Source organism: Bos indicus, chromosome 7 (assembly GCF_029378745.1).
Source record: "Bos indicus isolate NIAB-ARS_2022 breed Sahiwal x Tharparkar chromosome 7, NIAB-ARS_B.indTharparkar_mat_pri_1.0, whole genome shotgun sequence".
NCBI classification, from domain to species: domain Eukaryota; kingdom Metazoa; phylum Chordata; class Mammalia; order Artiodactyla; family Bovidae; genus Bos; species Bos indicus.
This window is the reverse complement of record NC_091766.1, coordinates 91,996,856-92,019,524: the sequence shown is the minus strand read 5'-3', so window position 1 is coordinate 92,019,524 and position 22,669 is coordinate 91,996,856. Positions and strand designations below refer to the sequence as shown.

At 34.0% G+C, this 22,669-nt stretch overlaps 1 long non-coding RNA gene across 1 annotated transcript; it reads left to right on the top strand.

Moving 5' to 3' along the window:
• Positions 1–1,551: 1,551 nt before the first annotated feature.
• LOC139183938 (uncharacterized) lies at positions 1,552–20,457 on the top strand. The gene is made up of 3 exons (XR_011567422.1): positions 1,552–1,685; positions 3,868–3,953; positions 20,179–20,457. It is a non-coding gene; the product is annotated as an uncharacterized lncRNA (long non-coding RNA).
• The last annotated feature ends 2,212 nt before the right edge of the window (positions 20,458–22,669 follow it).

Below are 22,669 nucleotides of genomic sequence, written 5' to 3'. Positions count from 1 at the left end.
GGCAGAATTGGAAGAGGGGAAGAGGGTATATGCTGCGTGTTTTTTCCCCTCCTCATTTCTAAGATTATTTTTTAATGTTTATCTGATTTGAATTATGTACTTAATAAAGCATATGTTTTTAGAAATTATGATAGATCTTATATTTTCTAATTTCTGTCTATAGCTCTGTTTCTTTAAGAAAGCTCACCAATGCCTACTACTTCAAGGAATAGTTATATAGTGATGATTTCCAGCCCAAACAACTCTGTTGGGCTCATGACCCTGTGCATGGAAAAGTCAACAAGTTATTGTGACTTAGATATCATATAGGTACTTCAGAATCAGCTTGCTGGAACAATTTCTACCCCTTGACTCTCACTACACCTGACATGTAGGATGCACATACTGTGTATCAGCTATCTGTGGTAGCTCAGTCAGGAAAGAATCTGCCTGCACTGCAGGAGACCCAGGTTCGATCCCTGGGTCAGGAAGATCCCCTGGAGAAGAAAATGGCAACCCACTCCAGTATTCTTGCCTGGAAAATCCTGTGGACAAAGGAACCTGGGGTGCTATGGTCCACTGGGTAGCAAGAGTCAGGTAAGACTTAGTGACTATACCACCACTACTGCTCTGTATTAACTGATTAAATGTCACCTCCTACTTCTGCTCCAATTCAACACCCTCTTTTTGCCAGCTGGTAGAGAATTCTTCTGGAGAAGGCAGTGGCAAACCACTCCAGTACTCTTGCCTGGAAAATCCCATGGACGGAGGACCCTGGTAGGCTGCAGTCCATGGGGTTGCAAAGAGTCGGACAGGACTGAGCGACTTCACTTTCACTTTTCCCTTTCATGCATTGGAGAAGGAAATGGCAACCCACTCCAGTGTTCTTGCCTAGAGAAACCCTGGGGTGGCGGAGCCTGGTGGGCTGCCGTCTATGGGGTCGCACAGAGTCAGACACGACTGAAGCGACTTAGCAGCAGCAGCAGCAGCAGCAGCAGCAGCAGCATAATATCCTGAGCATAACTCTATCATAGCACTTATTATGCTATGGTAAATATTTGTCTCTCTTCTCTCTGAATACGAATTCCTTGAAATTAGACTCTGCTATTGCAGGGCCAGTGTTTAATAAATATTTGAAGAAATGAAACTAGTGGATTATTTAACTGAAATTTTAGGTTTAAAACTAAGATTTGCAAACCAAAAGTATTTTGAAATATTTAATGAGAACTTTCAAAAGACATGAGATATACATATGTTTTCCATTCCTGCTATTTTTTAAACCAAAGTTCTTCAATAAATATTCATGAATAAGTGTCAGGTGTGGTCTTGAAAAGTGGTAATACAACAGTTAATAAAACAGAAAATGCCTGGTTCCTTCTGAAATTTATAGTCTAGTGATAAGAGGAAATATAAAAATTAAAAATAAATGTAATAAGCTTGTAAACCATATAACAAATAATAAGTAGATAAGTGTCATAGATATAAAGAGATATTAGAGCAGGTTGAAGAGGATCAATAGTTTGGGGGGGAAGAAGTTCAATTTTCATCTTAAAATGTTTTTCCTAGGCCACATTACAAGCTTTGAGCAAAGACTTGAAAGAAAAATATTTGTTTAATGAATATCTGCAAGAAGAATGGTCTGGATAAAGAAAATAGCTAGAGCAATGGCCCCAAGCAATTAAGTGGAGATAGAGTGGAATGAACAGGTAAGAGGGAGAAGAATGGAAAATGGGAATGAGAGGAAGTGGGTTCTAGTTTATGTCGGGAATTTTAGGTTTTGTTGTAAGGATCTTGGCTTTTACTCTAACTTGAAATGGAGAGTCATTTCACTACTGAGTTTTAACAGTGATAGAACATGGTCATGACTACATTGTATTGCTCTGTTTTGCTGTAGTATTAATAAACTATCAGGAAGAGGGGTAACTATCATGCTGGGAGACCTGCCATGGTGATGAGAGAAGATAGAGCTCTGATGAGGATGGTAGCAGAGAGTTGAGAAGTAACAGGTGCTAGATCCTAGATAGTTGAAGGTGGAGCCAATGAGATTTGCAGATAGATTAAACATGGTTTTCGCCTAAATAACTGAAGGATACAGTTGTCATTGACTGGAGTCTAAAAGACTGTAGGTAGAACAGATTTGGGAGAGAAGATCAGATTTGGGCATATATTAGATTTGTCGATTAGAAATATACATGATTTGTGTCAGGTCATCAATTCAGGAGAGAGATTTGAGCTGGAAATATAAGCATATAGATGCTATTTAAAGCCATGGAATAATGGGATAGCACCAAGGAATGAGGCATAGCCAGGCTCCTCCATCCGTGGGATTTTCCAGGCAAGAATACTGCAGTGGGTTGCCATTTCCTTCTCCAGAGGATCTTCCTGACCCAGAGATTGAACCTGGGTCTCCCACTTTTTAGGCAGACACTTTTATTGTCTGAGCCACCAGGGAAGTCATAGATGGAAAAGAGAAGATCAAAGAAAGAGTTCTGGGAATCATTCAAATTAAGAGGTTTAGGAGAAGAGGAGATAGAGTAAAGGAGATAGAGAAGGAGGCAATAGTCAAGAAGGATGAAAATCATAAGACTGTGACCTGTAACTCAGGTGAAGGAAATGTCTCAAGGAAGAGAGCAATCAGCTCTGGATTGCTGATAATCTAAGTAGAACAGGGACTCGGAATTGATCAGTGGGTGTACTACTGAAATTATGGAGTTGTGACCAAAGAGAGGAACTTGGCAGTAGTGGTGGTGGTCCAGATTAAAGTAACATTAATAAAGAATGGGAGTAGAGGAATTATATATAGAATAGAAAAGTCTGTTGAGTTTTGCAGAAGAGAGCAAAAAGATGAAAAACAAGTTTGTACTAAGATGTGACAAATACTATTACAATAATCAGCATATTATTTCCCATATGCTTATGAGAATGGTCTAGCAAAGAATGAGTGCTGTGTGTGCTCAGTCACTTCTGTGGTGTCTGACTCTGTGTGACTCAATGGACTGTAGCCTGCAAGGCTCCTCTGTCCATGGAATTCTCCAGGCAAGAATACTGAAGTGGGTTGCCTTGCCCTCCAAAAGGGGATTGTCTTAACTCAGGGATCAAACTCCGGTCTCCTCCATGGTAGGTGGATTCTTTACTGGCTGAGCCACCAGTAGCTCACAGTGAGTAGTTGATGTTATAGGAGAAAGTGAGGGGCAGAATTTCTGGTGCTATGCCCTTGAAGAGGAATGAAAGATGGGAAATTGTATGAAATTCAGACTTTCACTGTGGAAAGAGTTTGGAAATTGCATGAATAACATCAGGCAGGAAGGAAGAGTATTCAAGTTTATGTACTGGGGAATGTGAATGGTGGATTCTTTGGAAGTTCTTTGCTTCAATTTTTTTTTTTTTCAGTGAAGGAAAAAAAAATGATCAGCTGAGTTAGGACAGGGAAGAGGATGTTGAGGTCTAAAGAGTGAGAAGATGTCAAATACTTGTCTAGGAGCATACAAGTGTGAGTGGACTGGAGACATATTTAATGACATCATTAATGGTCCACTTGTAAGCTATGAACAGCAATGTAAAGTGAGACTAGTCAGCATGATGGGGAATTTTTCTCTAGCTAGTTTCAACTCTACAGATGCGGGAGCAGAGGAAGAATAAATCTGGTTTTAACCAAGATCAAGAGAGTGGCACAGGAATTATATGCAAGGAAATAATTATAATGCTTGACCATGGAGTTTTGTTTAAAAAAAATCAAACAGAATTCTTATTTTTGTAAACTAAAATAATATTCTCTGGAAATGGAATGATGATAATAATGTATTCATTAATAATAATATACCAAATAAAAGTTTAATTTGAAATTTTAAGTTCAAATGTATTTATGAAATTTCATCATCTCTTCTTTAGAACTTCAACAATACATCACCATTGACATTTCAGCATTTGATTATTTAGTGTGAATTCACTGAATGGAAGAATTATTAACTACCAGGGTAAGTAAAGTAATTAAATTTAAAACAAGGTCTATGACTGTCCAGTCATTGGAGTTATCTCTTCTAGATGAGATAATATTTAAGGAAATCAATGGAATAGGAAAGAATAACAAATAACAAACTGAAGAGCATTAAATTCACTTTAAAATTTCATTTTCAGAATGGTTATTAGAACTATATACAAATATATCTGTTATTTAACTTACCATTGAAATTATACTGAAAATCTAGAGAAAAGTGAAAACTGCATATTCAGTAAAGTACCATATCTCTCAAACAAGTACAAAATAGCTTTTTAATGATCGTTGTCCTGAAAGAGGTCACACAAATGAATGTGCATATTCCTTTTGCAACTGTATTTTTTGTTGTCCATGAGGGATGGCTCATTATTTGAAGCAAAACATTTAATTTTATTTGCTTTATAAGATGGTACCCTAAGTACTTCTTTCCCATATGATTGGTTAGAAATTCTTTTCTCTTTAAAGTAGCATTCTTTGGGCATTAAACAAAGTCAATTCAAAATAATTCTGTTGAAAGTCTCTTAACCTGATGTTTATGAATATCTTCATATTGTTTGCAAAGATTCTGGACTTTTGTTTGTTGATTTATACACAAACTAATTGGTGGAGGTCCCTAACTTATAAGGTCCCCAAAGGGATATTTGGCTCACAATAATAGTAGTGATAACTGATCCAGATACATGATAAAGGCGGTACATTTATTCCTATGCTCTAAAGAGGAATAATTCTAGTGCATACTTGAACCCATTGCACAGAGTAAAAATTTGTATGTAGTAATTCTGTTTTGTAAACTGAGTTACAAAAGGGAAAAGTGGATATACCCAAATCACCAAGGCAGCAATGTCAAACACAAAAGCCACATGTAAAAAATTCTCTCTCCAATGGACTAAGCAGGAGCATGCATTTTTTCAACTGTGAGCAATTGGCTACTGATAACCTCTTTTATTAACAAATCAAGCAGCTGTTCAGATCTACAGAAAAGCCCCCATGTTGTCCCTAAATACTCCAGTACAAAATCAGTGTAAACCAATTAAGTTACAGAATGGGAAAAGCATCAGATTTATAACTGATGATTCATTTAACCTCATCCCACTCTTTTAGCTTTCAGTAATCATCAACCTCCAGAAAATGATAAGCTTTTACATTAAACATGAATAAATATTCCAGAGTGAATTCTTCTATTTAAAGAAAAACACACATTTTAGGAACTTTTTTTTTTCTGTCTGGCTATGTAAACTTTATTTGTTTTTTAAACTTGAAAAATACTTTTAAATAGTGACTGGAAATAATCTATGCCCCAGAAGATTTTATTATTTATGTTAGGAAATGCTGTTTGCACATAAAATATTGTCCAATTATCAACAGAAAAAATGGTAAAGATATCAATATTTTCAAACTATAATGTTATAAATGGACCAAACTATCAAAATGTACTTAGAGCATGTAATATTTGTAAAAAGAAAGCTAAATTAGAATTTAAGGAGATGTGGCAAATTTAACATGTAAAATTACATATTATTTATATTTTTCATATAAATGGAATAAAGCTTATGACTTACCCCAGCTTTTAAAACTGTAGTTTAGAAATATTTCAGTTCAAAACTCATTATGTGAGAGTTCATATGATTGTATCCATATTTTTATAGTCTCTTACTTATTTGATAGTATCAAAATTATAGCTAATATTAATCTTAAAATCATAGCAATTTTAGAACTTCAAAGAACTCCCAAGGTCCTTGGGTCCAACTCTTTTATTTTACTTCCTCAATAAAAACTCATTAGGAAAATAATCCTATTTTTCACATTCGTTGCTAAAGGGAACACAGATTTCTATGCTCTGTCACCCTGCCCAGCTCTCTCAATGAAAGGAATGACCTTGAATTGAACTGTAGAAAGTAAAAGGAAGAAAAGTTTACTGAAAAAGTTTAGTAAGGATACAGAAGATTAATGCATATATTTGTGTTGGACAGACACCCTTCCCTGTGCTGCATATTCAAAGTGATGGGATCATGTTATTTATTATATTTTTCAGATCATTTGCAATGTTAATTTATATGAGTTTGATATCGCTTTTGTCTCTTAGTTGTGTGTTATTCTGAGAAACCCCTGGGGAAGCAAAGGATTTATATGCTTTGTGTACACGTTCTGCAGACTAAGCGCTCTGGCATAATTATTTTTGGCACTCACTAACTGATTAAAACATCCAATTTAACTCATGATCAGTAAGATTAAACCTTTTTAATATACCTCAAAAGTAAATTATCATTTACCACTCAAACATCCCTTTCTGCACATGTCCCCAGTAAAGCCATTCTTTTTTTTTTTTCCATTAATGTACCTTTTAACGAGGATTCCCTTTTATTTCTTCCTTTGGGCAAAACTGCCTTATCCTTTATAGAGAGGTAGGAACAAAGATGAGATGGAAGCTGACTAGATAAGTACATGGGTTTCTAATGTCATACCAATTTCAAGTCTTTATTTTTGTTGTATTCCATATAGAATTTGCTGTTCAAGAAAACATACCCCTGATTTGAGTTTATTTGATGTAAAGACAAACAGGAACAGTTAGAAGAAAATAGTACTAAAAAAAATAGTGTTCGAAAAAAATTATTTACATGACTCAGAAAAAAAAAAACCTGTCATCTTTTATTTAATATGAAATTAGTTACTTTTAAAAACTTAAGTGTTATATTTCAGTCTTGCAGTGAAACCCACTTAATGGAATTCTCAAAACACATTTCAATATTAGAATGATTTGCAGGGGAAAAAATCTTCCCAAGGATTAAAAAAGCATGATATAATCCTAAATTAGAATAATTGCAATTTGCAGGTTCTCTAACCTGCTGAGGACCCTTGCAGTGGTTCATCAGTATAATGAGAGCGGAGGAAAATAAAATGTAATAGATAACATGCATTGGCTAAACCAGCGCCTCATGGAGCTTTGAAGGAGTCACAGGTGTAAGCACCTCACACACTGAGGGAGGTGGAGGAACATCAGATTAGTGGAATCCTCCTGTGTGGATGCAAGGGTGTTACTGTGTACAAATGTCGTGGTTACTGCCTTTTATGCATAGGATTAACATAAAATGAAACAAGAATTATGGAGTAGGGCTTTAGATAGAAAATAGGTCAAGTCGATGCAGTAAATATCCTGTCAGAATTTTGATCCAGATTTACAAATACTTCACCAGATTGCTAATAAGCCTGTAGCCCGGCATGTAAATATTTGAACAGTATGAAAAATGCCTCAGAGTTAAACAACACTATTATGCCCCAGATAGGTTGAACTACTGAAATGTTGTCATAAACTAGGCAGAAGGGACACTTTTCTGGAATACATGATAGACAGACCCCAAACACTGCCAAAACTATTTCCCTAAATTGTCAGGAAGTCAAAATCTCAAAATGGACTAAATCTAGCAGTTGGTTACGCGAATGCTAAGAGCTAGCAGAAGCAAGCTGACAAAAGCTTTGTGTAGATTTCCCATTCTTGGATCTGTAAGTGTTGGAGTCCTCTGGAAATACCAAGGGAAGAAATGGCCACTCTTAATATCTTTAAAACTACCATATCCATAGAGTAGACTTCACTTCAAGATATATTCTAGACATGGGAATATCTTAAGGGGCACTAATATATGTGATTTTTTAAATTAGGTGTGTTTGTGCCAGCCCTCTGGACCTTGGGGTTTACACATAAACTTAAGCTCAGTGGGCTAACATTTTCTCCATTTCCTCATTCCACATGAAATTAGAGAATAATTTATTGTTGAGGAATAAGATGTGACTCCCTTGGTTAGTGTATTAGTTTCAACAGTTATTAAAACTTGTGTAAGACATTTCTATTGTACTTAAACATAATTTATGGTCTTCATTTTTTTTCCCTTAACTTTTTGGCCAAATACAAGACTAAAAGACTTCAAACTTTTTTTTTTAAGTGAAATCAGTAATAAGAAATATTCTATTTTCTCTTTTCTGGTTCTACCTTCTATTCTACCAAATAATATATTTACTCAATGCTAATTGATGAAATAATAAGCATCTTTTCCTAATAAGAAGCAAGTTCAATTACTGTGTATACCATCTGCAAAAAGGCATTATTATATCACTTTCCAAGAGTGTGATTTATTTTTAACTAAGAATGAAAACTTTCAACATGGGAGGGGTAAGTTTGTTGTGCTTAAATTTTTGTAAATTGGCAACTTTTGGCACAGGTGCCAAAGAAGGAACAAGAATAAATGTCTCAAGCTTTGGTTGTTAGGGTCTAATTATAAGCGTTGTGGTGTAGAATTCATGGATTATTCATGTGTAATTACAGATAGCTATTGTGCTCCTTTAAATCATCCCTATGGCCCATTATCATCCATAACAACTGAAATAGCAATTGTCATAGTAAGGTTTGGGTTCTGTCACAGAGTGTGGACTCTAGTCAATAATGATGAATGGTAAAATTTTACATCAAGCAGTCCAAAGTCTGGTTGGCCCCCTCCATAAATCTGGACAAACACCAAGCAGAGCAGCTGCAGGGTCTGGAAATTTAAAAGCCAACACTCGCCTTACCCCCTACGTGCATTTACCTCTGTAAAAGTTTAAAAAAAAAAAATAGGGAGGAAAGAAAAAAGGAAATGCTCAATATATCAATTCTAATAATTCACATGCTGTTTGAAGAATTTCCCTCTATTTAAAATAGGAGTGAACCCTAGGTTGTTTTCAAGGTCAATTTCAGGTGAAAAGGGGGTCATCTAGAGGTCACTCCGGCTCCCATGCAGGTCAATAAATGCCTCTTCACTTCCACAGCAGACAAGCCGCTCACATCCAATCAATCCACCAAGGCTGCTGCTGCACCCAGTGTAATGAACAGTGAATAAATGTAGCCTATCATCACAAAACATGCTTTTTAAGTACCTTTCCTTTTCATGTAAAACCTCTCGCTGTCAAATTCTACATTCACTCATCCAGCAGTGAGTAGCAAAAGTGAGAAATCAGACTCTCATTGGGGTTGGTAAAAGGTCACAGCTGACAGACAAGGAGGTTAAACTGCCGAGTTAAAATACTGTTCATTACCCACTGCAGCTTTTTGCTAACTACACTTCTTTGTGTTAGAGTCAAGCAGTACATCAATATGCCCCTCCTCCTAATTTATTAGCAATTGTTGAATTGTATGGGGTGGGTGCTAAAAGGGAAATTGATGTCGTATGGGTGGCATATATGTATGTATAAATTCTTTGGCTTTTGCAAACTTCAAATTCCTTATCTATTTTCATACTTAATACCCTATCCGGCATTGTGTCTACTTGAGATGTACCCTAATTATTAGGGAAACATGAACCTAAGATCAGAAGAGACTGAGGAATCTGAATTCCAAAGGCCCAGGGTCAGTTGTTGGGAGACTTTTTGAATTAAGAATTTTTTCTTAAAAGAATGATATAGAAGGCATGTTTACTTTTCTCAATCAAAATTTTGCTATTGAAACCTTTAATTTACACTAAAAGATGCAAAACAATGCATGTTAAATATACACACTGTTTTAAAATTCAGTTTATTAAAAATCATGAGGTAGCCTTATGCTGAGGGGGTTAGCACCTATCAAGCACATTATCAGTTCAGAATATAATCCGTTATTTTTTTTAGGGAAGTGTGTAATACCTGCATTTTTTCATTATCTCTCATGTAGTCAAAGGAGCCTTTAATAGCAGTGAGTAATCACAGGGATGTAAGTGCAAACAGTACTTTTTCTGGGTTCAGTTGACTAAACGAAATGGTTTGGTGTGAAATCTGAATGGATTAGAACAATTTTCCAAAAATGAAATTTCATTCTTTGATTAATTAGTACGTAGGTGGAATTCCCTTTACTGAAACACAGCGGCTTTGTATTTAAAGATTCCAGTATGAAAACAAGACGTAGAGTATTCCAATACAAAATCACAAATCATGAATAAAATAAAGGTTTATTTACATGCTCTCTACAACAATAATTTGACTCAACAAAATTACCATTATCTATTTACATCTTTAAAAAATGCATTCTGAAATATATTCTGGAAAATTATATCTTTTTCTCCCCCTCCTGTATGCCTTCTCTCTCAGTGGGACTGAAAATAAAATGTTATGACTTAAATCACAAGAGGCTAACATCATTTTTAGCAACAAGGGCTGCATAATTTCAAGACTATGAGTGAGTGGCTGACTTTAACTAAAATGTTTCAGTTCTCTGCGTATATAGGTACATAAATAATTCAGAATTAATCCCTGCAGAGGGGACAATGGGAATCGTAAATTATCCATGTGCCGTCCTCAACATTAGAGGCAATGAACCTATAGTAACAAACTATGAGTGTTACTCATTACATACATTTCACAGACACCTTAACCTTTTGAATATTAATTTCCCTCTGCAGCTTGTAGCTAGGCAGTATCATTTTTTTCATTTTCCTTCCCATTCCTCTTGCCTTCATTTCCTTCTCTCCTTTTCTTTTTTGCAAAATCTCTCAAATCATATTTAAGCCACAGCTACTGAGCGGATGCATTGGAATACATTGATTTGTTACAAAAGGTTGTTTTTTTGTTTTTTTAACTGCATGATTTCTGTAAAAATCCCTTAATATTACATGTAGCCTCTTTGAAGAATGTAAGGTGAGGTGTCACAGTCAGGCTGTCCTTATGAAGATAAATGGTGCAAATCTGTGCCAGTCTGACTTTACTGGGGTTGACAGTGTCCCTTGAATTTCACAAAAATATGTACACTAATTTTTTAAACTAGGAAGATATTGCAGAATTTTCATCTGAAGATGAAAATAAAGTTTTTTTTAAAAAGTACAATAGTTCCTAGTTATAAAATTATTAGGTCTTTAACTGTTAAATTAGGGAGCTTATTTTTATTTTTTTAAAAAGACTTAATGGGCTATAACAATGGGTAGTCTCATTTTTGTCTCTAAATTACTCTCTCAGTTTAAAATACTCTGATAAGCTTTGTAACTCTAATTTTGAGTGATATACAGAGTATAAATGAGTTCTTTCTAGTTTAATTCATTATGCCCCATTCTTATTAGATAAGATAAATTGAAATGTTGATTATGAAAAGATTTTTGCATAAATTTATGCACTAGGTACAAACTTGCATATGAGGATGTACATAAATATACACATACATTATGTGTGTGTATTATACATTTTATATATATATATTATATCAACAGAATTATAAATCTTAGCAATAAATTAAACAACACATATTATGAAGTGGTCCCACAGACATGGTTGGATTGAAATTCAGCAAAATTGTTTCAGCACCAGTTTTTTCCAATATTTCATTATGTTCTTCCCAAGCATGGTTGCATGTCTCTCTCCCTCATCTTTTTCAGGTCTTTACCTTTCTATACCTTCCATTAGTGCCCAATTTAAGATTATAAATCTACCAATCCCAAGACCATGTTTTATTTCCTTTATCCATATCTGAAGGTCTTTAAGCTCTGACATATATAGTGTGTTGGTTTATATACTTCTTATCCAGGTTGGAAGTTCTTTGAGGGCAGGGAGTTTTGTTAATTTTGTTCACTGCTATATCCTGAATGCCTTAGATATAGTAGGAGCTCGATAAATATGTTGAAGAAATGAAACACATTTGAAGAACTATTTGAGAATCACTATAGTCCCAACATGGCTATCAACATTAATAGAACTAATTATGACCCTAAATCTAAGACAACACTGTCTTTTTTATTTTTCTGTGGCATCCCTCCTGCCTACCCAAGTATACTAAATTTTGGCATACATTGCTTTCAGACTCTTTCAGCACCTGCTTTATTAAAGTTAAAATTTTTCAGTAAAAGTCTGATATCATTCATTTACAATTACATTGTACTTGTCAGTGTGTCCCATGAAATGTATTTGCATTTAAGCCTTATCTTATATGATACAACTAATGGATTAATTTTTTGATTAAAGAAATTTCCAGTATAGACAATTGTTAGGTGAAATACTTCTTTTCCTCCATTTTGGCTTTGTCAATTCTCATTTTATTGATCTTCAATTCACACTATTTAAACTTCTATTCTTCTCACTTACATATAAGAACAATTCTGTCTATGGTTCATTTAAATAAGTGGGAAATTGCCTTACCATGAATTGAGGTGGGGCTACAGGACACACATACAAACACACACACACACACACACACACTCTTTCTCACAGAGGGAAAAGCCAATTCTTAGCATTTTGAATTTGGTAACATATCATATTTCCTTATTAAAAAGCAGACATTGAAACCAAGCATCCAAAGTGTTCTTTGAAATTACTGAGGACTGGGTTTAGCTTTTACTTAGGTAATCGTATTTGTAGTTGTGAAGTAAATCAAAAAAGAAACTTCACCTTAAAAACTTGGGCTATCTGCCCCCAATTTTACTCCAGAAGAGAATTTTGTGGAACTGAGTTATATTTTATTCCATCATTTTGGCATCAATAATATTGATGTAAAATTAAGATATTACAATTCATAAAAGTAACACATGGATACTTTCATAATCCAATTTTTTTGAACAAGCCATCACTGAAGCTACATTATCTGATCAAACTGGTATTCTCCATACTTAGGATTTTGAAAGCCAAGACCTAGTAAGTAAATGGCAGCCTTTCTAAGCCATGTTGTGAGTATGATATTGGAATATGTCTTTTGGGACGTATCCTTTTTATTTTGTAACTGAATCTTCGTCTGTACAGTTAGCAGAAGTGATCATCATTTAGTGAAGAATGGCAGCGTTGTCAGGAACGTATCTCAATACTTAATCACAGTTGTGTAAGATGTATAACATTGCAATTTTCTATGAATGAACTTAGGATCTACTTCAGTTCTTCATTTGGAAGATAATGCTAACCATTCAGTGTTCTTTACCCATACCTGTTGGTAGAAATCTGTATTTCTGAGGCTTATGCAGTCACCAAACTTGGGGGTGGGGATAAGCATCTTGATCATGACCATTGCCATCTCCTAAACTGGCATCACAGGGGTATCTATCTACCTAAAGAGTTTGGCTTTTGGACCAAACACAGCCTACCTGTATCCCTCCCCCGTGAACCTACATGGCTTCTCTTACAGAGTTGTTTTAATAGCCTCTTTGATACACAAGACATTGCAATTTTTGCCTCTCTCTAGGACCACAGGAAACTTCAAGTTGTTCCTCTGACTTACTGGAGCATAAATCATGTTAGGATCATATGAGTACGCACCCCACTGAACCACATTTACTCACTCCCCACTGCACCATCCCTGCTGGTTGAGAGGGTAACACTAGGGTGATACAGCTTTTCTGATCATTATAGTACATGTAAGCAGTAAGCACCAGTCTTTGTCCTTTGATTTTCCCAAATCCGTTTGAATATGGTTCTCCACTTGCCTTCCTCTTCTCTTATTACTCCCTTAAGAAACAGGAGACTGGATCCTGATTGCAAAATTGACTTTTAGGATTGAATTACTTAAGATATTTGTGAAAATTCCCCATGGTTCCATACAAGTTTTTAGAAAAGACTATCGTAGAATTGGCATGTTTACACATCTAATCAGCTATTAAGCTGAGTTATCACTATAACAATGTGTTAACCCACAATGAGATATGTAACGTGTGAAACAGTTACTTTACTTTGAGCAGAAGAAAATAGAGCCCGTTTTCTTTACATAGGAAGTATGAGGGAAAGACATAACTCTTTTGTGACTTATTTCAGTATACCCTTGAAGATTTTAAAGTGGGAAAACCAATTCAGAAGAGTTCAGAAGAGTTACAACTTTCTGGGGAATCAGGTTTCCTTTGGTCCAGAGGAAACTAGTTTTCTCAATTTTTAATTCTCTTAGGGGAAGTCATTTTAAAGATAGTCAGACTATGATTTAGCAGATAGATAACTTCTTGTGAAACATGAATAATGATTTTATAAAATTATCCTTCTCCTTCTTAGTATTCTTCTATAAAATTATCTTATTCATCTATAATAGTCTCCCTATTCCTCTATAAAATTATCCTTATTCTTTCTTCAGGGGAAGAAAGGAATTAGTGAAGGAAGGTCCTTGTTATTCACCTTTATCATTTTTCCTTCTCGAGCTCCAAATACATGGTTATAGGTTCTGGGTGTCCATCTTTAATAACTTTCTTTAAAAGTTAAGTTGGGATCAAAAAGAGAAAACAGGTATAGGCAAACCTCCCATTTAGTGACATTCCATAAATAAAAGATTCATTAACATGGTTAAAACGCCTTCACAATATATTTGAACCAAGTGAACCTATTCATTCAGACAACTCTTGAAGGTGGACCTAAAGGAGTAAAAAATTACCATGTGGTCAAAGTATTAAACTTTTAATTCACATTTAAATCAACTACAGTTCTGTGAATTGGGCAACCTGAGTAAGTTTGAATATATAATGGGAACCATGTTGCCAAAAGTGTGGATTGAATGCACCTGCTTTCTTGCCATTTACAGTACTTTGCACATAGTACATGCTAAATAAACACTAGCTGAACTACTTTAGAAAGCTACCCCTCTCCATACCCGTAAGTGTCCACAGAGGATTTCGTCTTGCAGAATTTTAGGGAGAAATTCTACATACCATTCTTGGCAATATAGTGTATTGACTTAAAGCACAGTGATGTAGTAATAAATAATGTAATAATCCACAAATACCTGGCAGAGAGTTAATGTAACTAGCTATGCATTGGTTTTTCTGAAAACTATATGCATAGATGCAAGAAGGTGTCTAATGAGATCTTGAAGGTACTAAGCATCTAACGATGAAAGTGGTGCCACAGAGATGAAAAAAGTGTCTTTTAAAAATGCAGAGGCTGATGACATCAATGAAGTGTTTACTTACCTCTCAATTTTGATACACATTATTGCTGTTCTTATTTACAGGCTAGATAATAGCCGCCATCAACTATTTAAAATGTAAATGTTCATCCTATGAAAATATTTGAATCATTCTACTGTAGGAAAATATATATATAATCAACTTTAATTTAAATAGACAAATAATGGTTAAGGAAACATTGATTGCAGCCATGATGAATACTATAGGAACTGATAAAAGTATCATTTTCTTTGTATATATAATTGCTATATAAAACTCTACTTAAAAATACAAATTATTTAGTAATGCAGATGCAAAGAAAATCTAGGTGATGTTTTCTTCAAAGTATTAGTAAATTCTTAAAATGTTGGAAATGATAATGTTACATATAATATTAGAATAATATACTATGTGATAATGGATTATAAAAATTTCATAGTTAAAATAGCAAATATATGCATTTTTTAAAACAAACTTTTTAAAAAACAAGCTATTCTAATTTTTAAATTTTTATACTTGTGACATACAATTAGGATAGTTCTAGAAATAATATTATACTTAACACCCATTTTTTCCCTTGTCCTACTTTTACCCTTGTAATTTTTTGATCAAACATGATCAAACAGAAAGCCCAAGGCTATTGCTTCTCTGAGATGGTTTTCTGGGAATGACCTTATAATATTTTCAGACACATTTTGCTGCCAACATTTGGTAATATAGTGTAGATAAATGGCTAGGACTTTATTGTAGGGATTGGCCAAAAAATATTGGAAAAATGTTAAAATTTAGAGGCCCCAGAAATTTAATTCCTTCATTTCTCATGTATATGTATGTTTATGCATATAAGCACACACATATATGGTCACATATGTGACTCCAAGAAAACAAACTTCCAGACATCAAGTACTATAATATATAAATGTACAAACATATATATGCACACATATGTATATAATTCATTGATTCCTAGGTAAAAAGGTCCTGTATGCATTATATGTTCCTCAAAGTAATCAAAGCCCTGAAATTCTCTATAAATGTAACACTAATAATAACCCACCATTGTTAGTGTTACAGGATATCCACGTTATAAATTTTTCTAGGGTCTGATTTCTGAAGGGCTCCGCATGTTCTTTTGAATGTTCTTTAAAGCTCATGGACAGATTGAATGACTGAACAGTATCTTAAAAGTTGATGAGTAAACTAGGAAGAATGTGGTGAAGCAAAGATACTCATCTACTCAACAGTTTCCAAAACCAGTCTTGATTCAGAAAGTTGGAAAGTAGCAGACACACTGACTATTTGGGTATATCTTCAGGGTGTCATTCAGTAGACAGAAGAAACCAAGGCTAATCTATTGAGTTATTGAAGACCCCAATATTACATGAAATTTCAAGAAAAAAACTTGGATTAGAACAAACCCTTCAGGCTTAAATTAGGTAACTGTAATAGCCCATTTCCTTCATGGAGTTAGACTACAAGTTCCTTTATAGCTATAACTTTGTCTTCTTAATGGTTATAGCCCTGGCATCCAGGACATAGTAGGCATTCAATTCATATCCACTGAATTGATGAATGAATGATTAAAAAAATGCACATGAAAAACTTTTTCAGTTTATCATCACCTTTCAATACTTTATGATTTTGCCTAGTGAAACATATTCTACTATACAATACAATGTGAGAATAAACCGAATAAAGGTATAATAAAATACAACATTTGTAAATGTTAATCATTAAAATAAGTCTTTGCCTTAGAGGCAAGTGTGAGTCAAATTTGTTGTATCATTTCACAATGTTATAATTCACAATGCTGTAATGACTGTCAAATGTTTCATTTATTAGGGGTAACACTTTTCTATTTTTCTTAATCTTTCTTCAAATTTATGTTAAAATTAAACAAAGAGTGTATTTTTATTCAAAGAAAACTCTGAGTGAATAGAAAACTATTGTGTGAATATTTTGATGAAAGAGAATTAAAAAATCTATGCTTGAATGTTTGTGGCTATGTTAAATGAGCACAAGTTAATTGTGTGCTTAAAATGCATAAATCAAGTAAGCCCACTTGACTGGGACTTACAGATTACATAGTTTTCCTTCTTAGAGGAAAAAAATCTTTATGAGCCACAGTCCAATTATTCAATTTTGCTTCCTAATTATGGAAACTACTCATTTCTTGGCCTCAAGCAGTAGATGATACATCTCTGAAGGGTGATACAAAATCTGTCACCATCTATGGCTCATTTTATTCAATGTAAATATTTTTTGAAAACAAAAATAAATAGTTTAGAAATTCCTGCCTTCACAGTGGTTGAAATATGCATCATTCCTGCTATATGAACCCTGGTTCATATCCTTCTTTAGATAAGATTGTGGGGTATGATTTTCTCCTCTGGGACAGTGAAAAACACAGAAAGACAGCAATTGGAACAAGACTATAGACATGTTTTCTCATAATAAAAGCTGGTGTTTAAGCTATCAATGAAATTAGAATTAAATTGGGCCAATAGCTCATATTTTTAGAACTCTCATTTGAGAAATTGCATCCATTTCTCTCCTCTATGCCACAAAAAGATATTGCAAGTAACAAATTGAAATAGAGCTTCTTCCATACCTTCTCAAGTGTCCTCTGAAGGAGCTGAAGATTTAGACTCAAATTAAACTCCTCAAAAAAATGTGTTCTAATGGCCCTAAAGACCATAGAAAGGAGTAGGTGGTACATATGGAAAGTTTTCCATGCAATCACGGAATTCTGTACTGAATATAGTTGGTCTTAAAATTATAAACAAGTTTCATAGCAACCATTGCTTATAGGATGTAGAGCTCCCATATGCAATTATTTAATATAACTTTGTGATAATAAAGATTTGAAGAAAAATTTCACTTCAATATTTACCCAGAATAGCTGGCCCTCAAATTTATTTATGGAGTAGCTGTTCTTGCCATTTTTGTTTCTTTTTCCAGTAGTCCTCATGAAAAGTTAGGGGCTACTAACTAACCTCATGAAAATATATACTGGTATATTTTAAAAACAGTAATCACAAGTGATGAGAATCATACTTTTGTAACTATATAGACTACTTAAGTATTTCCCCCTGGTAGCTCAGATGGTAAAAAATCTGCCTGCAATGAGGGAGACCCAGGTTCAGTCCCTGGGTTGGAATGATCCCCTGGGGAAGGGAATGGAAACCCAGTGCAGTATTCTTGCCTGGAAAATCCCATGGACAGAGGAACCTGGCAAGCCATAAATAATCCAAGGGGTTGCAAAAAGCCAGACATGACTGAGTGACTAACACTTTCACTTTCAGACTACTTAAGTAATATGAATTTGAGAGAAATTTGTGACAGTGAATTTTTCTTTATTGATGGATAATATTGAAAAGAACTGAAAATATTTAAATTTCTAGAATTTTTATCATACTGCATATATTAGTAAAAAAAACATTATTTTGTGAAAGCAAGAAGGACGGTATTTCAAGAGTCATGTTTAATTTGAAACCAGGAATCATTTGATAGACAGAAATTTTGAAGTAAAACTATCAATATTTAAAAAATTGGAACGCAGAAATTGATTCCTAACTGGACCTTTTAAAAACCAGTAGAGCCATTTTTCCTTCCAAAACCTGAGATACCACCAAACTAAAGAGAAGATACAGGTAAATACTAGTCTAATAATTGTATTGCCTTATAATGAAGCATTCTACAAACTAGCAATTGAAGATATTTAAGGGCTAGACTGTTAACTTGTCAGGTGACATGTTTTGTAGAGTATTGAGTACAATGACTTATACGATAATAAGCATCAAATGACTAGGAAAATCTTAAATAAGAGGGTATGTATATGCAAGTTAAATCATGTAGCATAATCCTACCCACTAAATGTTAGTTGAATTAGACTTTTAATGTTTTATCATTAGGAATATTTTAGGTCATTTGAAGTCTTATAAAACTGATAGAATGACAATTAGATTTCCTGGATAAAGTTCCCTGGTTATTTCCTTCAACTCTATACTTTAGGCAAAACAAAACTTATTCACTGGCGGGGTGTCATGATAATGAGAAAGATAGTTTTATTAACACCAGCTGAATCATACAATAAATGGATCCATTCCAGTCCCTTGTTATTCTTGTGTCTTGCCTTCATTTTATATAAAAAATTTATTACTACTTAACATATTCTGTCTCCCCCCACTCAATTGTATACTCCATGGGAAGAATAACTTCATCAGATTTGATCATTTCTGAATCCTCAGAACCTGGTATATGGTAGAATTTAAATAAATATTTGTGGAGTGGAATAATTGACATTGACATTCCTATAGATACATTTATGAAGATACATAATCATATATGAGCAGAAAAGACAGTAATATGTATTACTCCCAATGTTTGCCATAGGATTTTTCTCATATTTCTTCATGGGGGTTTATATTTATCAACACATGTGAATGACTTAATAAATTTTTTTTAACAAAGAAACATAGACCTATTCATAGGAAAATCATAGACTAGCTGTGTAAAAACTAGAGTGAGAGATAGAAAAGATGTCTCAAACTAACAGTGTTTTATTTTTGATAGAATTTTGGTTTACTAATATTGATGTATGATCAAAATTATAGGCTGTGTGGCCCCTGGATGTGGGAGCTCTGTAAAGACCAGCAAGATAACTTTAAAACAAAAAACAGAGCCAAGGATTATATTTAGTGTAGGTATTCCATGTGAGGATAAGATATTTGTTTAGATTTGATGAGAGAAATACCTAAAGAGACAGAAGGGTTTGGAGTGCTAGGTGGTAACATTTATTTTAAGTACTTATAATGTACAAAAGAGTACTTTCACATTTTAACTTATGCGAACTGTATCATTGACATATAACACTCATTTGTAAATAACCACATACTCTATATTAGTAAATATCTTTCCAATAGATAAATTTCTGGTACTTTTTTGAATGATTATGTTTTCTTTGCCAATATTTATAATGCCATCAGACAATCTTGTTTGAACTTTGACAATAAGGACTGGAATTCTGTAAATTTAGTTCATGACTGTGACTAAAGTCACATATTTACATCTCACTTCATTTAATAATTAATAGAAATAGAACTTCTGTTACCTCAAAAAATGTTGATTCCTTAAGAATTCCTTTAGAGTTGGTTTCACAAAATAGATGCCTTGGCTAATACTAAAGGTGTAGTGATGATTTTACTGTATGGGAGTTTTCAGTCTTTTGAAACTGTTGTTCGTTTAAAGAGCTTTCAAAGTGTCCAGAAAATGCTAAGATAGTCTCCTAAAACATTAAAGTTCAATTACTGTTCTATGAAAGAAGACATTATACTCATTTTTTTCACTAAATTTACCTGATTTTTATATCAAATGAATCAGATATGTTGCTGTCATGAAGATATATCCAAAATTATATACTGAAGGCAGTGATCATACAGGAGGCAGACAGAGAATTCGGTATCTTCTATTGAAGTTGAGCATAAAGATATTCGAAACGGTAATTATCATTTCTTTCCTTTAATTGTCTGAGCACCTAGACTGAAAGTGATATTTTTCCTTTAGTTATTTTGACAAATAATTCTTTCATTTTGAACAAAGTTCTTACATAAGCAAATTTGTAAAGCCTTCTATAAACCATAATTCAATTCTAATTTAGCCTTATACATAACTGGGGACAGATGCCAATTTAGAATGGATATCATCATGATGCATCCATTTGATCCGTAATTTTAAAATCCAATGTATAATTAATATAATTGTTCTAGATTTTTGTTTTCTTATGCTGTATAAGTGTCCTAAAGTTCCATGGAACTCAAGCACCCACCCCTTTTGTCAACATACACATTCTATGTTAAAATATCTGTATGATTTCTTTCATTCACAGATTAATGTTGTCATTATTTGTTCAGATACTATTTATGCCCAACTTAGAATTTGCATCTCATACATAGCTACTTGGGCATCAATTTTCAACCTTCAGAACTGTTAGCAGAAATACAGAGATCTTTGAAAACACTGGAAACAGCAAAGTGATCAGAGCGTTCTGTGCTGATTTTCAGTATTTGACACAAATTTAGCTGACAGTTACTTTAATTAAATAATTAAAAAAAAAACTAGAGTAGAAAGTTATTCACCAGGAGGTAAGTGAAGACTACTAGGAATCAGCTAATAACTTGTTCTTACTTTAGACCAAACCTAGGTCAGAAAGGTAAGCATCTAGCTATTATACGGCCAACTTTATATCATTCAAGTCAAGCTTGAAAAAGCAGGTTTCAGATGTTGACTTTTGCTTTCCCCAGATATATGTGATCTTTGGAGGAGAAAAGGACAGCTTTAGGCCCTTGGTGCTGGCATTTTCATGTCTTTCTCAATACCGCAACCATGCTGTGTCCTTTGGAGGTGTTCTTTTACTGGACTGTTCCCCAATGAAACTGGGTCTTGAAGTGTCAATGGTATCAAGCGAGATCATAGGGTACCCCTCTAAATCTGCCTCTGGTTGATGTCAGTGCTGCTAGCCCTGCGGATTCTGGTCATAGCTGCCAACTTTCTCTTTGAAACTTCTTCCTTTTCATTATGTTTAGGTGCCTCTCAAGTCACCGAGCTTTGGTCCAGACTCAAAATCAAATTTCTTTTTTCTCGTCTCTCCCTGACTGATCTCAGAGATATTACAAAGCACATTAAATCTCCAAAGAGAGACAGCACTTAAAAGTGCTATTTCACTTTTGTGTTAACTCACAAAAGTCAGTATCTCTGACTGATCACATATGAAAGAACCCTTAAAAAGGACAGTATCACATTAAAAAAATATTAAAGCATTTTAAACTGCGCTTTGGGGTCTATCTTCTTTCAGACATTTCAACTTGATACAATGGTGGGGGGTAGGTGGGTGGAAACTTGGTCTAAAAAATAATGATTAGCAAATTTGGGAAAGTCTTTGTTTGACTGGATACTTTTTGCTTTGTCAGGACTCCTGCCAGTGTATGAATTTCACCTCTCATTTGACCGATTCAAATTTCTCTACACGACCTTCTGTTTTTGAAATATTGGTTTCTTTTTTTACCCCTTGGATAAAAGTAGTCGTAATAATAACAATGAATGTAGGCAAAGAATTCTGTTTTTATAAATATAAAATTGGGTACTGTTTTAGAAAAGGTATGCCATCTTAAAAAAAGTTAAGAAAGCTAAAACTTAAATGATGGGGAAGATTTTATTAAGGAAAGAAAAATTAACCATGTTTGATAGTCCATGGGTATGATTTCATAGCTGTGATTATGACTTCCTTTGCTCTCAGAGAAAAGGGTATTAACTTTAACATATTTACGAAAAATCTCGGATATCTTGTCAAGTAGGTAGAATAAAGCTCAGAAAAATCAATCTGATCTAAACTTCCCCAAATAGTATTTGTTTGTAACACTTATATTGTAAAACTGGAATCTGTGTATCTTTAACTAGCTCTTATAGAATAACATGGAATACCCAAGAAAGGTATGTGATTAATAACTTTTTTATTCTATCAAGGGAAAACTGAGTAATTCTCAGTCTCCTATACCATTAAGAATCTTCAATGGCTGGAAAATCACATGTAGATTTGATATTTATAAAATATTACCTATGACAAATCTTCCAAACTAGGCATGAAAAATTGAAGAACATTTTATCTGATTTTTAACTTTCCGAGGTGCATGGTGTATGTGTGTATGTGTGTGTGATTTTTATTTTCTGGCCTTTGTGAAGGTGAGCATACTTCAAAATAGAGGAAATGTGGACACTAGATTTTGGAGTAACTGGTACATTTACGTGGGAAAACACTGCTAAAGTATTATTGCCTCACAACTAAGATTGTACTAAGTATCATCTTCCACAAGGAAAA